Here is a 12,498-nt window from a genome sequence, read left to right on the forward strand (position 1 = left end):
GAAAGAACAAGATAAGGTCATGGCCAGAGATGTAAGTGAAACAGATATAAGTAACATGCCTGATGGAGAATTTAAGGCAACAATCATAAGGATACTTACAGGGCTTCAGACAACAATAGAAGACATCAGTGAGACCCTTACTGTGGAGATAAAAGAGTTAAAAAAGAATCAATCAGAAATGAAGAATGTAATAAACAAGATTGGAAACAAGCTCGATGTAATGAACAGCAGCCTGGAAGAAGCAGAAGAACAAGTTATTGACAAGAAGACCAAGTAATGGAAAATAATGAAGCTGAACAAAAGAGAAAAAATAGTTATGCGACATGAGAATAGGTTTAGGAAACTCAGTGACTCCATCAAATGTAATAAAATTCTTATTATAGGAGTCCCAGAATAAGAAAGAGAAAAGTGGGCAGAAAATTTATTTGGGTAAATAATAGTTGAAAACTTTCCTAATCTTGTGAAGGAAACATATCCAGATCAAGGAGGTGCAGAGAATTCCCATTAAAATCAACAAAAGTAGGCCAACATCGAGACATATTGTAATTAAATTTGCAAAATATAGTGATAAAGAAAACATCTTAAAAGTAGCAAGAAAAAGTGTCCTCAACTTCAAAAAGAAGACCCATAAAGATACCTGGAGATTTTTCAACAAAACTTTGCAAGCCAAAAGGGAGTTGCATGATATATTCAAACTGCCAAATGGGAAAAATCTGCAGCCAAGCATACTCTTTCCAGCAAGACTACCAATCAGAATAGAAAGAGATGATAGAGTTTCCCAAACAAAAACTAAAGGACCTCATGACCACTAAACCATCCCTGCAAGAGATATTAAAGGGGACTATTTGAGGGCAAAGGAGAGACCAAAAGTGACACAGACAAGTAAGGATCAGAGAAAATCTCCAGAAACAATGACAAAACAAGTAATGAAATAGTAATAAATACATATCAATAATTACTTTGAATGCTCTAATCAAAAGACATATGCTGTCAGAGTGGATAAAAAACAAGACCTATCTGTATGTTGCTTACAAGACACTAATTTTAGACTTAAAATCACCTGCAGATTGAAAATGAGGGGATGGAGAAACATTTATCATGCAAATGGACATCAAAAGAAAGCTGAAGTAGCAATACTTATATCAGAAAAACTAGATTTTAAACTAAGACTGAAACAAGAGATAATGAAGGTGAGGGCAGAAGCAATACGGAGGAGAAGGCACTGATTTGGGAGTGCAGCCTCTTCCAACATGAGCCTCCTCAAAAAACCCAAGAGTCACATGACCCTGGAGGAACTGCAGAAGTGGGAGGAGGAAGAATTTAACATTCAGTGCACATGCAGTAAATGAACACCCAAGGACTCATCAATTGGTACAACAACAAGAAGCTCCTGGGCCATGTGAAGCCCAATGACAGGCACTGCAACATGGAATGTGAAGGAAATGTAGAATGAGGTCCCCAAGAGAGGCAAGGGCAAGAAATCCAATCCAGTCAACAAAGACCACTACATCTCCAAGATGTTCCCGCTTGGGGACTCAGTCTTCATGGTCCTGGGGAACGATCACCACAGGCAAGTAGAAGCCTCCTCCCCGCCTACATAAAATAAACAGTGCAACAATGGCTTTGAATGACACACTGGACCAGATGGACTTAAAAGAAATATTAACAACATTCCATTTTAAAACAGCAGAATACATATTTTTTAAAGGTTACATGGGATATTCTCCAACGTAGATTACATGAGGTCACAAATAAGACCTCAAAAAATACAAAGATTGAAATTATATAAAACACCTTTTTTTTATATGACATTTATTCTCAAATTGGTTTCCATACAACACCCAGTGTTCATCCCAACAAGTGCCATACTCAATACCCCTCACCCACACTCCCCTCCCTCCCACCCTCCATCAACCCTCAGTCTGTTCTCAGTTTTTAAGGGACTCATGTTTTGGTTCCCTCCCTCTCTAACCTTTTTTTTTCCTTCCCCTCCCCCATGGTCTTCTGTTAAGTTTCTCAGGATCCACATACGAGTGAAAACATATGGTATCTGTCTTTCTCTGTATGGCTTATTTCACTTAGGATAACACTCTCCAGTCCCATCCACGTTGCTACAAAGGGCCATGTTTCATTCTTTCTCATTGCCATGTACTATTCCATTGTGTCCATAAACCACAATTTCTTTTTTTTTTTAATTTTATTTAATATGTGAAATTTATTGTCAAATTGGTTTCCATACAACACCCAGTGCTCATCCCAAAAGATGCCCTTTTCAATGCCCATCACCTACCCTTCCCTCCCTCCCACACCTTCATCAACCCTCAGTTTGTTCTCAGTTGTTAAGAGTCTCTTATGCTTTGGCTCTCTCCCACTCTAACCTCATTTTTTTCCTTCCCCTCCCCCATGGGTTTCTGTTAAGTTTCTCAGGATCCACATAAGAGTGAAAACATAGGGTATCTGTCTTTCTCTGTATGGCTTATTTCACTTAGCATCACACTCTCCAGTTCCATCCACGTTGCTACAAAGGGTCATATTTCATTCTTTCTCATTGCCACGTAGTACTCCACTGTGTATATAAACCACAAGTTCTTTATCCATTCATCACTTGATGGACATTTAGGCTCCTTCTATAATTTGGCTATTGTTGAAATTGCAGCTATAAACATTGGGGCACAAGTGCCCCTATGCATCACCACTCCTGTATACCTTGGGTAAATTCCTAGTAGTGCTATTGCTGAGTCATGGGGTAGATCTATTTTTAATTCTTTGAGGAACCTCCACACTGTTTTCCAGAGTGGCTGCACCAATTTGCATTCCCACCAACAGTGCAAGAGGGTTCCAGTTTCTCCACATCCTCTACAGCATCTATAGTCTCCTGATTTGTTCATTTGAGCCACTCTGACTGGCGTGAGGTGGTATCTGAGTGTGGTTTTGATTTGTATTTCCCTCATGAGAAGTGACGTTGAGCATCTTTTCATGTGTTTGTTGGCCATCTGGATGTCTTCTTTAGAAAAGTATCTATTCATGTTTTCTGTCCATTTCCACACAGGATTATTTGTTTTTCAGGTGTGGAGTTTGGTGAGCTCTTTATAGATTTTGGATACTAGCCCTTTGTCTGATATGTCATTTGCAAATATCTTTTCCCATTCCGTTGGTTGCCTTTAGTTTTGTTGATTGTTTCATTTGCAGTGCAGAAGTTTTTATCTTCATGAGGTCCCAATAGTTCATTTTAATTCCCTTCCCTTTGGAGATGTGCCAAGTAAGAAATTGCTGTGGCTGAGGTCGGAGAGGTTTTTTCCTGCATTCGCCTCTAGGGTTTTGATGGTTTCCTGTCTCACATTTAGGTCCTTTATCCATTTTGAGTTTATTTTTGTGAATGGTGTCAGAAAGTGGTCTAGTTTCATCCTTCTGGATGTTGCTGTCCAGTTCTCCCAGCACCATTTGTTAAAGAGACTGTCTTTTTTCCATTGGATATTCTTTCCGGCTTTGTCAGAGATTAGTTGGCCATACTTTTGTGGGTCTAATGCTGGATTTCTATTCTATTACAATGGTCTATGTGTGTTTTTGTGCCAGTACCATGCTGTCTTGATGATTACAGCTTTATAGTAGAGGCTAAAGTCTGGGATTGTGATGCCTCCCGCTTTAGTCTTCTTCATTATTACTTTGCCTATCCGGGGTCTTTTGTGGGTCCATACAAATTTTAGGATTGCTTGTTCTAGCTTCGAGAAGAATGATGGTGCAATTTTGATTGGGATTGCATTGAATGTGTAGATAGCTTTGGGTAGTATTGACATTTTAACAATATGTATTTTTCCAATCCATGGGCACGCAATGTTTTTCCATTTCTTTATATCTTCCTCAATTTCCTTCATAAGCTTTCTATAGTTTTCAGCATACAGATTTTTTAAATCTTGGCTTAGGTTTATTCCTAGGTATTTTATGCTTCTTGGTGCAATTGTGAATGGGATCAGTTTCTTTATTTGTCTTTCTGTTGCTTCATTATTAGTGTATAAGAATGCAACTGATTTCTGTACATTGATTTTGTATCCTGCGACTTTGCTGAATTCATGTATCAGTTCTAGCAGACTTTTGGTGGAGTCTATTGGGTTTTCCATGTATAATATCATCTCATCTGCAAAAAAATGAATGCTTGACTTCATCTTTGCCAATTTTGATGCCTTTGATTTCCTTTTGTTGTCTGATTGCTGATGCTAGCACTTCCAACACTATGTTAAACAGCGGTGAGAGTGGACATCGCTGTCGTGTTCCTGATCTCAGGGAGAAAACTCTCAGTTTTTTCCCATTGAGGATGATGTTAGCTGTGGGCTTTTCATAAATGGCTTTTATGATGTTTAAGTATGATCCTTCTATCCCGACTTTCTCTAGGGTTTTTATTAAGAAAGGATGCTGAATTTTGTCAAATGCTTTTTCTGCCTCAATTGGCAGGAACTTATGGTTCTTATCTTTCCTTTTATTAATGTGATGTATCACATTGATTGACTTGGGAATGTTGAACCAGCCCTGCAGTCCAGGAATGAATCCCACTTGAGCATGGTGAATAATTCTTTTTATATGCTGTTGAATTCCACTTGCTAGTATCTTGTTGAGAATTTCTGCATCCATATTCATCAGGGATATTGGCCTGTAGTTTTTTTTTTTTTTTTTTTTTTTTGCTGGGTCTCTGTCTGGTTTGGGAATCAAAGGAATGCTGCCTTCATACAATGACTCTGGAAGATTTCCTTCCCTTTCTATTTGTTGGAACAGATTGAGAAGGATATGTATTATCTCTGCTTTAAATATCTGGTAGATTTCCCCAGGGAAGCCATCTGGTCCTGGACTCATTTGTTTTGAGATTTTTGATAACTGATTCAATTTTTTCTGGTTATGGGTGTGTTCAAGTTTTCTATTTCTTCCTGTTTGAGTTTTGGAAGTGTGTGGGTGCTTAGGAATTTGTCCATTTCTTCTAGTTTGCCCATTTTGTTGGCACATAATTTTTCATAGTATTCCCGGATAATTGCTTGTATTTCTGAGGGATTGGTTGTAATAATTCCATTTTCCTTCATGATTTTATCTATTTGGGTCATCTCCCTTTTGTTTTTGAGAAGCCTGGCTGGAGGTTTATCAATTTTGCTTATTTTTCCAGAAAACCAACTCATGGTGTCATTGATATGCTCTACAGTTTTTTTTAGATTCTATACTGTTTATTTCTGCTCTGATCCTTATTATTTCTCTTCTTTGGCTGAGTTTGGGGTGTCTTTGGTGTTCTCCTATTTCCTTTAGGTGTGCTGTTTGATTTTGTATTTGGGATTTTTGTTTCTTGAGGTAGGCCTGGATTTCGATGTATTTTCCTCTCAGAACTGACTTTGCTGCATCCCAAAGCATTTGGAATGTTGCATTTTCATCTTAATTTTTTCCATATATTTTTTAATTTCTTCTCTAATTATCTGGTTGACACATTCATTCTTTCGTAGGGTATTCTTTAACCTCCATGCTTTGGAGGTTTTCCAGACTTTTTCCTGTGGTTGATTTCAAGTTTCATAGCATTGTGGTCTGAAAGTGTGCATGGTATGATCTCAATTCTTGTATACTTATGAAGGGCTGTTTTGTGACCCAGGATGTGACCTATCTTGGAGAATGTTCCATATGCACTACAGAAGAAGGTATATTCTGCTGCTTTGGGATGCAGAGTTCTAAGTATATTGGTCAAGTCCATGTGATCCAATGTATCATTCAGGGCCCTTGTTTCTTTATTAATCCTGTGTCTAGACCATCTATCTATTGTTGTAAGTGGAGTATTAAAGTCCCCTGCAATTACCACAGTCTTATCAATAAGTTTCCTTATGTTTGTGATTGTTTTATATATTTGGGGGCTCCCGTATTCGGCACATAGACATTTATAATTGTTAGCTACTCCTAATGGATAGACCTTGTAAATATTATATAATGCCCTTCTTCATCTCATTACAGCCTTTAAATCTAGTTTGTCTGATACAAGTAAAGCTACTCTAGCTTTCTTTTGACTTCCAGTAGCATGATAGATAGTCTCTATCCCCTCACTTTCAATCTGAAGGTGTCCTCAGGTCTAAAATGAGTCTCTTGTAGACAGCAAATAGATGGGCCTTGTTTTGTTTTTTTCCATTCTGATACCCTATGTGTTTCAGTTGGAGTATTTAGTCCATTTGCATTCAGTGTCAGTATTGAAAGATATGGGTTTTAGAGTCCTTGTGATGTCTGTAGGTTTCATGCCTGTAGTGATGTCTCTGGTACTTTGTGGTCCTTGCAACGTTTCACTTACAGAGTCCCCCTTAGGATCTCTTGTAGGGCTAGTTTAGTGGTGATGAATTCATTCAGTTTTTGTTTGTTTGGGAAGACCTTTATCTCTCCTTCTATTACGAATGACAGACTTGCTGGATAAAGGATTCTCGGCTGCATATTTTTTTCTGTTCATCAGATTGAAGATTTCCTGCCATTCCTTTCTGGCCTGCCAAGTTTCAGTAGATAGGTCTGCCACTAGTTTTATGGGTCTCCCTTAAAAGTTAGAGTATGTTTATCCCAAGCTGTTTTCACAATTTTCTCTTTATCCTTGTATTTTGCCAGTTTCAATATGATATGTCGTGTAGATGATCAATGAAGTCACTTTTGAAGGGAGTTCTCTGTGCCTCTTGGATTTCAATGCCTTTTTCCTTCCCCAGATCAGGGAAGTTCTCAACTATGATTTGTTCAAGTACACCTTCAGCGCCTTTCTCTCTCTTCCTCTTCTTGAATTCCTAGTATACGGATATTATTCCATTTGATTGCATCACTTAGTTCTCTAATTCTCCCCTAATTCTCCTGGATTTTTCTCTCTCTTTTTCTCAGCTTCCTCTTTTTCCATAATTTTATCTTCTAATTCACCTATTCTCTCCTCTGCCTCTTCAATCCAAGCTGTGGTTGCCTCCATTTTATTTTGCACCTTATTTATAGCATTTTTTTAGTTCCTCATGACTATTTCTTAGTCCCTTGATCTCTGTAGCAATAGATTCTCTGCTGTCCTCTGTACTTTTTTCAAGTCCAGCGATTAATTTTATGACGATTATTCTAAATTCTTGTTCCAGTATGTTGCTTAAATCGTTTTTGATCAATTCATTAACTGTTACTTCTTCCTGGAGTTTCTTTTGAGAAGGGTTCTTCCATTTCGTCATTTTGGGTAGTCCCTGGAGTGGCGCCAAACTGCAGGGCACTTCCCCTGTGCTGTCTGGAGTAACGTGTTGGTGGGCAGGGCTGCAGTCATACTCTATGTCTGTCCCCAGCCCACCATTGGGGCCACAGTCAGACTGGTGTGTATCTTATCTTCCCCTCTCCCAGGGGCAGAATTCACTGTGGAGTGGTGTGGCCTGTCTGGGCTACTTGCACACTGCCAGGCTTGTGGTGCTGCTTTGATGGGATGTGGTGTATTAGCCGTGGTGGATCTGCAAAGTGCACAGGGGCAGGAGGGGTAGGCTTAGCTTGCTTTGCCATCAGTGGTCCCCTGTGGGAGGGGCCCTGCAGCACCGAGAGGGAGGCATACCCGTCAGAGGGATGGATCCACAGAAGCACAGCATTGGGTGTTTGTGCGGTGCAAGCCAGTTTGGTAATAGGAACTGGTTCCCTTTGGGATTATGGCTGGGGGATGGGAGAGGGAGATGGCACTTGCCAATGCCTTTTTTCCCTGCCGAGCTGAGGTCTGTCTTCCGGGGCTCAACAACTTTCCCTCCCGGTGTCCTCTCACCCTCTCACTCTCCAAGCAGAGCTGTTGACTTATAACATTCCATATGTTAAGTCCCACTGGCTGTCAGAACTCACAGAGTCTGGCCCCTCTGTTTTTGCAAGCCAGATTTCAGGGGTTCTCCCTTGCCAGGCAGACTGCCCCTCCACCGTCCTGACTCCCTCCCACCAGTCCGTGTAGCTCACAGAGCCTCTCCACCCATTCTACCTTCTTCCGTGGGCCTTTTGTCTATGCTTGGCTCCAGAGAGTCCGTTCTGCTAGTTTCTCATGGTTTTCTGGGTTATTTAGGCAGGTGTGGGTGGAATCTAAGTGATCAGCAGGACGAGGTGAGCCCAGCACCCTCCTACGCTGCCATCTTCCTCACCCCTCTATTATGCACCTTTCCTGACCACAATGCTATGAAACTAGAAGTCAACCATGCAAAATATATGGAAAGACCACAAATACATGGAGATAAAACAACAGGCTACTAATTTTTTTTAATGTTTATTTATTTTTGAGACAGAGAGAGAGAGAGCATGAACAGGGGAGGGTCAGAGAAAGAGGGAGACACAGAATCTGAAACAGGCTCCAGGCTCTGAGCTGTCAGCACAGAGCCCGACGTGGGACTTGAACCCATGGACCGCGAGATTATGACCTGAGCCAAAGTCCAACGCTTAACTGACTGAGTCACCCAGGTGCCCCAAACAACAGGCTACTAAACAATGAATGGGTCAACCAGAAAATCAAAGACAAATTTAAAAATTCATGAAAACAAATGAAAATGAAAACAGAATGACCAAAACCTCTGGCATAGAAAAAAGTGGTCCTAAGAGGGTAGTAGCTAGCAATACAGGCCTACCTCAAGAAGCAAGAAAAATCTCAAATCAACAACCTAACCATGCTCATAAAGGAGAACAACAAATGAAGCCCAAATCCAGGAGAAGAAGGGAAATAATAAAGATTAGAGCAGAAATAAGTGATATGAAATCTAAAAAAAAAAAAATAGCAAACCAATGAAACTAGAAGCTGGTTCTTTGAAAAAAAAATACAAAACTCTTAACCATCTAGTCAGACTTATCAAAAAGAAGAAAAGACCCAAAGAAGAAAAGACCCAAATAAATAAAATCACAATAAGAGAGGAGAAAGAAACACCACCACAGTAATGCAAATAATTATAAGAGAATATTATGAAAAACCATATACCAACAAATTAGGACAACTCGGAAGAAATAGATATACTCCTAGAAACATATAAACTACCAAACTGGAACAGGAAGAAATAGAAAACTTGAACAGACTGATAACCAAGAAAGAAATTGAATCAGTAATCAGAAAACTCCTTACAAAAACAAATGCTAAGACTAGATGGCTTCACGGGCAAAGAAGAGTTAGTACCTATATTTCTCAAACTATTTCAAAAATAGAAAGTAAGTAATACTTCCAAATACATCCCATGAGGTCAGCATTACCCTGATACCAAAACCAGATAAAGATTCCTACAAAAAAGTGAACTTTATACCAATATCCAACATGAACATGGATGCAAAACTTCTCAACAAAACACTAGCAAATAGGGGTGCCTGAGTGGCTTAGTCAGTTGAATGTATAACTCTTGATTTTGGCACAGGTCATGATCCCAGGTTCATGGGACTGAGCCCCATGTTGGGTTCCACACTGAGTGTGGAGCCTGCTTAAGATTTTCTCTCTCTGTCTCTCTCTCTCTCTGTCTGTTTCTCTCTCTCTCTGTCTGCCTTTCTGTCCCTCTCCCCTCTTGTGCTCTCTCTCTCTCTCTCAAGAAACAAAACAAAACAAACCAGTAAATAGAATCCAACAGTAAATTAAATTGAGATTTATTCCTGGGCTACAAGTGTAGTTCAATATTAGCAAATCAATCAACGGATATAAAATCAATATACAGAAAACTTGCATTACTATACATCAATAATGAAGCAGCAGAAAGGGAAATTCTGGAATCAATCCCATTTACAATTTCACCAAAACCAATAAGATACCTAAGAATAACCATAACCAAAGAAGTGAAAGAGCTATACTCGGAGAACTGTAAAACACTGATGAAAGAAATTGAAGAAGACACAAAGAAATGGAAAAACATTCCATTCTCATAGATTGGAAGAACAAATATTAAAATGTCCATATAACCCAAAGCAATATACATATTCAATGCAATCCCTATCAAAAAAACCACCAGCATTTCTCACAGGACTAGAACAAGCAAACCTAAAATTTGTATGGAACCAGAAAAGACACCGAATAGCCAAAGTAACCTTGAAAAAGGAAAGCAACATGGGAGGATCACAATTCTGGACATTAAGTTATATTACAAACGTGTAGTGATCAATACCGTATGGTACTGGCACAAAAACAGACATGTAGAATAAAAAACTCAGAAATGAACCCACATCTAGATGGTCGGCTAGCCTTTGACCAACAGCAATGGACATCAAATGGGTAAAAGTGTCTTCAACAAAGGGAGGGTGTGTAAAAACTGGACAGCAACATGCAAAAGAATTCAACTGGACTACTTTCTCATACTGTATACCAAAATAAATTCAAAATATATCAAATATCTAAATGTAAGACCTGAAACCATAAAAATGCTAGCAGAAAACACAGGTAATAACCTCTTTGACATTGGAAATAGCAACTTCTTTCTAGATATGTTTCACAAGGTAAGGGAAACAAAAGCACAAACTATTGGGGCTTCATCAAGATAAAAAAATTTCTGCACAGAGAAGAAAACAATCAATAAAACTAAAAGGCTAGAATGGGAGAAGACATTTACAAATGACATATCTTGTAAAGGGTTAGTATCCAAAATCTATAAAGAACTCATAAAAGTAAACAAAAAATGAATAATCCAATTACAAAATGGGAAGAAAACATGAATAGACACTTTCCAAAGAAGACATCCAGATGGTCAATAGACACATAAAAAGATGTTCAACATCACTGATCATCAGGAAAATGCAAGTCAAAACCACAATGAGAGGGGCACCTGGGTGTCTCCATCAGTTAAGTGTCCGAATCTGTCTCAGGTAATGATCTCACAGTTCGTGGGTTTGAGCCTCGCATCAGGCTCTAACAGTTTAGAGCCTGGAAGCTCCTTCGGATTCTGTGTCTCCCTGTCTCTCTCCCCCCACCCCCTGCCAACTCACACTCTGTCTCTCAAAAATAAATAAACATTACAAAAAACATAATGAGATATCACCTCACACCTATCAGGATGGCTAAAATCAACAACACAAGAAATAACAGGTGTTGGCCAGGATATGGAGTAAGGGGAAACCTCTTGCACTGTTTATGGGATTGCAAACTGCTGCAGCCAGAGTAGAAAACAGAATGGAGGTTCCTCAAATAGTTAAAAATAGAGTTACCCCAAGATCCAGCAATTGCACTACTAGGTGTTGACCCAAATAATACAAAAATACTAATTCAAGGTGATATATGCACCCCAATCTTTATAGCAGCCTTATCTACAATAGCTAAATTATAGAAAGAGCCCAAGTGTCCAGCAACTCATGAGTGGGAAAAAAAAGATGTGTTGTATATGTACAATGGAATATTACTCAGCCATAAAATAGAATAAAATCATGCAATTATCAATAATGTGGAAGGAGCTAGAGTATTATGCTAAGTGAAATAAGTCAGAGAAAGACAAAACCATAGGACCAAAGGAAAAAAAGGCCAGGGAAAACCAAGAAATAGACTTTTTCTTCATTTTAGAGAGAGACAGAGAGTTGGGCAGAGGGGCAGAGGTGGAGAAGAGAGTACCTTAAGCAGGCTCCACACTCAGCATGGAGCACAACATGGGGGGCTTGATTCCACTCTGGGATCATGACCTGAGCTGAAATCAAGAGTCAGGTGCTCAACTGACTGAGCTACCCAGGCACCCCCAGGCTCTTAACTATAGAGGAGAAACTGATGGTTACCAGAGAGAAGTGGGGGTGGGGGATGGGTCATATAGGTGATTGGGATTAAGGAGTGCACTTGTGGTAATGAGTATCAAGTGTTGTATGGAAGTGTTGATTCACCATACTGTACACCTGAAACTAATCTTAGAGTATATATTAACTAACTGAAATTTGAGTAAAAACTTAAAAAAATAATACAAGGCAATAAATGATATTATATATTGATAAAATGAATAATCCATCCAGATGATGTAGCAATTATAAACATATACACAACTAGGGTGTCTGGGTGGTTCAGTCAGTTAAACATCCGGCTTGTGGTTTCAGCTCAGGTCATGATCTCACAGTTTGTGAGTTTGAGCCCCACATCAGGCTCATGCTGACAGCAAGGAGCCTGCTTGGTATCTCTCTCTCTCTCTCTCTCTCTCTCTCTCTCTCTCTCTCTCTCTTTCCCTCTCCCTCTCTCTCTCCATCTCTCTCTTTCTGTCTCTCTCTCTCTCTTTCTGTCTCTCCCTTTCTCCTCCTCTCTCTCAAGAAATAAACATTTATACACACACACACACACACACACACACACACAAACACAGCCTCCAAATATAAGAAGCTAACATTAACAGAATTGAAAAGTAGACAGTATTAAAACATTAGCTTGAGACTTCAATAACCAACAGAGAAACTAGACAGAAGATCAATAAGAAAACAGAGGACTTGAACAACATTATAAACCAATTAGTCTAACAGATATATGTAGAACCCAACAACAGAATACACATTCTTCTCAAATGTACATGGAACATTATCCAGTATAAACCATATGTTAGAGCACAAAACAAATCCCAA

General features: G+C 39.2%; 1 protein-coding gene and 1 pseudogene across 1 annotated transcript in view; one reads left to right on the forward strand and one right to left on the reverse strand.

The window, feature by feature from the left end:
* Positions 1-12,498, reverse strand: part of ZDHHC15 (zinc finger DHHC-type palmitoyltransferase 15) — a 211,912-nt gene that overhangs the window by 162,029 nt on the left and 37,385 nt on the right. The gene's annotated exons all lie outside the window — the stretch shown is intronic.
* Positions 1,251-1,601, forward strand: LOC115507688 (annotated as a pseudogene).

This window comes from Lynx canadensis, chromosome X (assembly GCF_007474595.2).
Source record: "Lynx canadensis isolate LIC74 chromosome X, mLynCan4.pri.v2, whole genome shotgun sequence".
NCBI lineage: Eukaryota > Metazoa > Chordata > Mammalia > Carnivora > Felidae > Lynx > Lynx canadensis.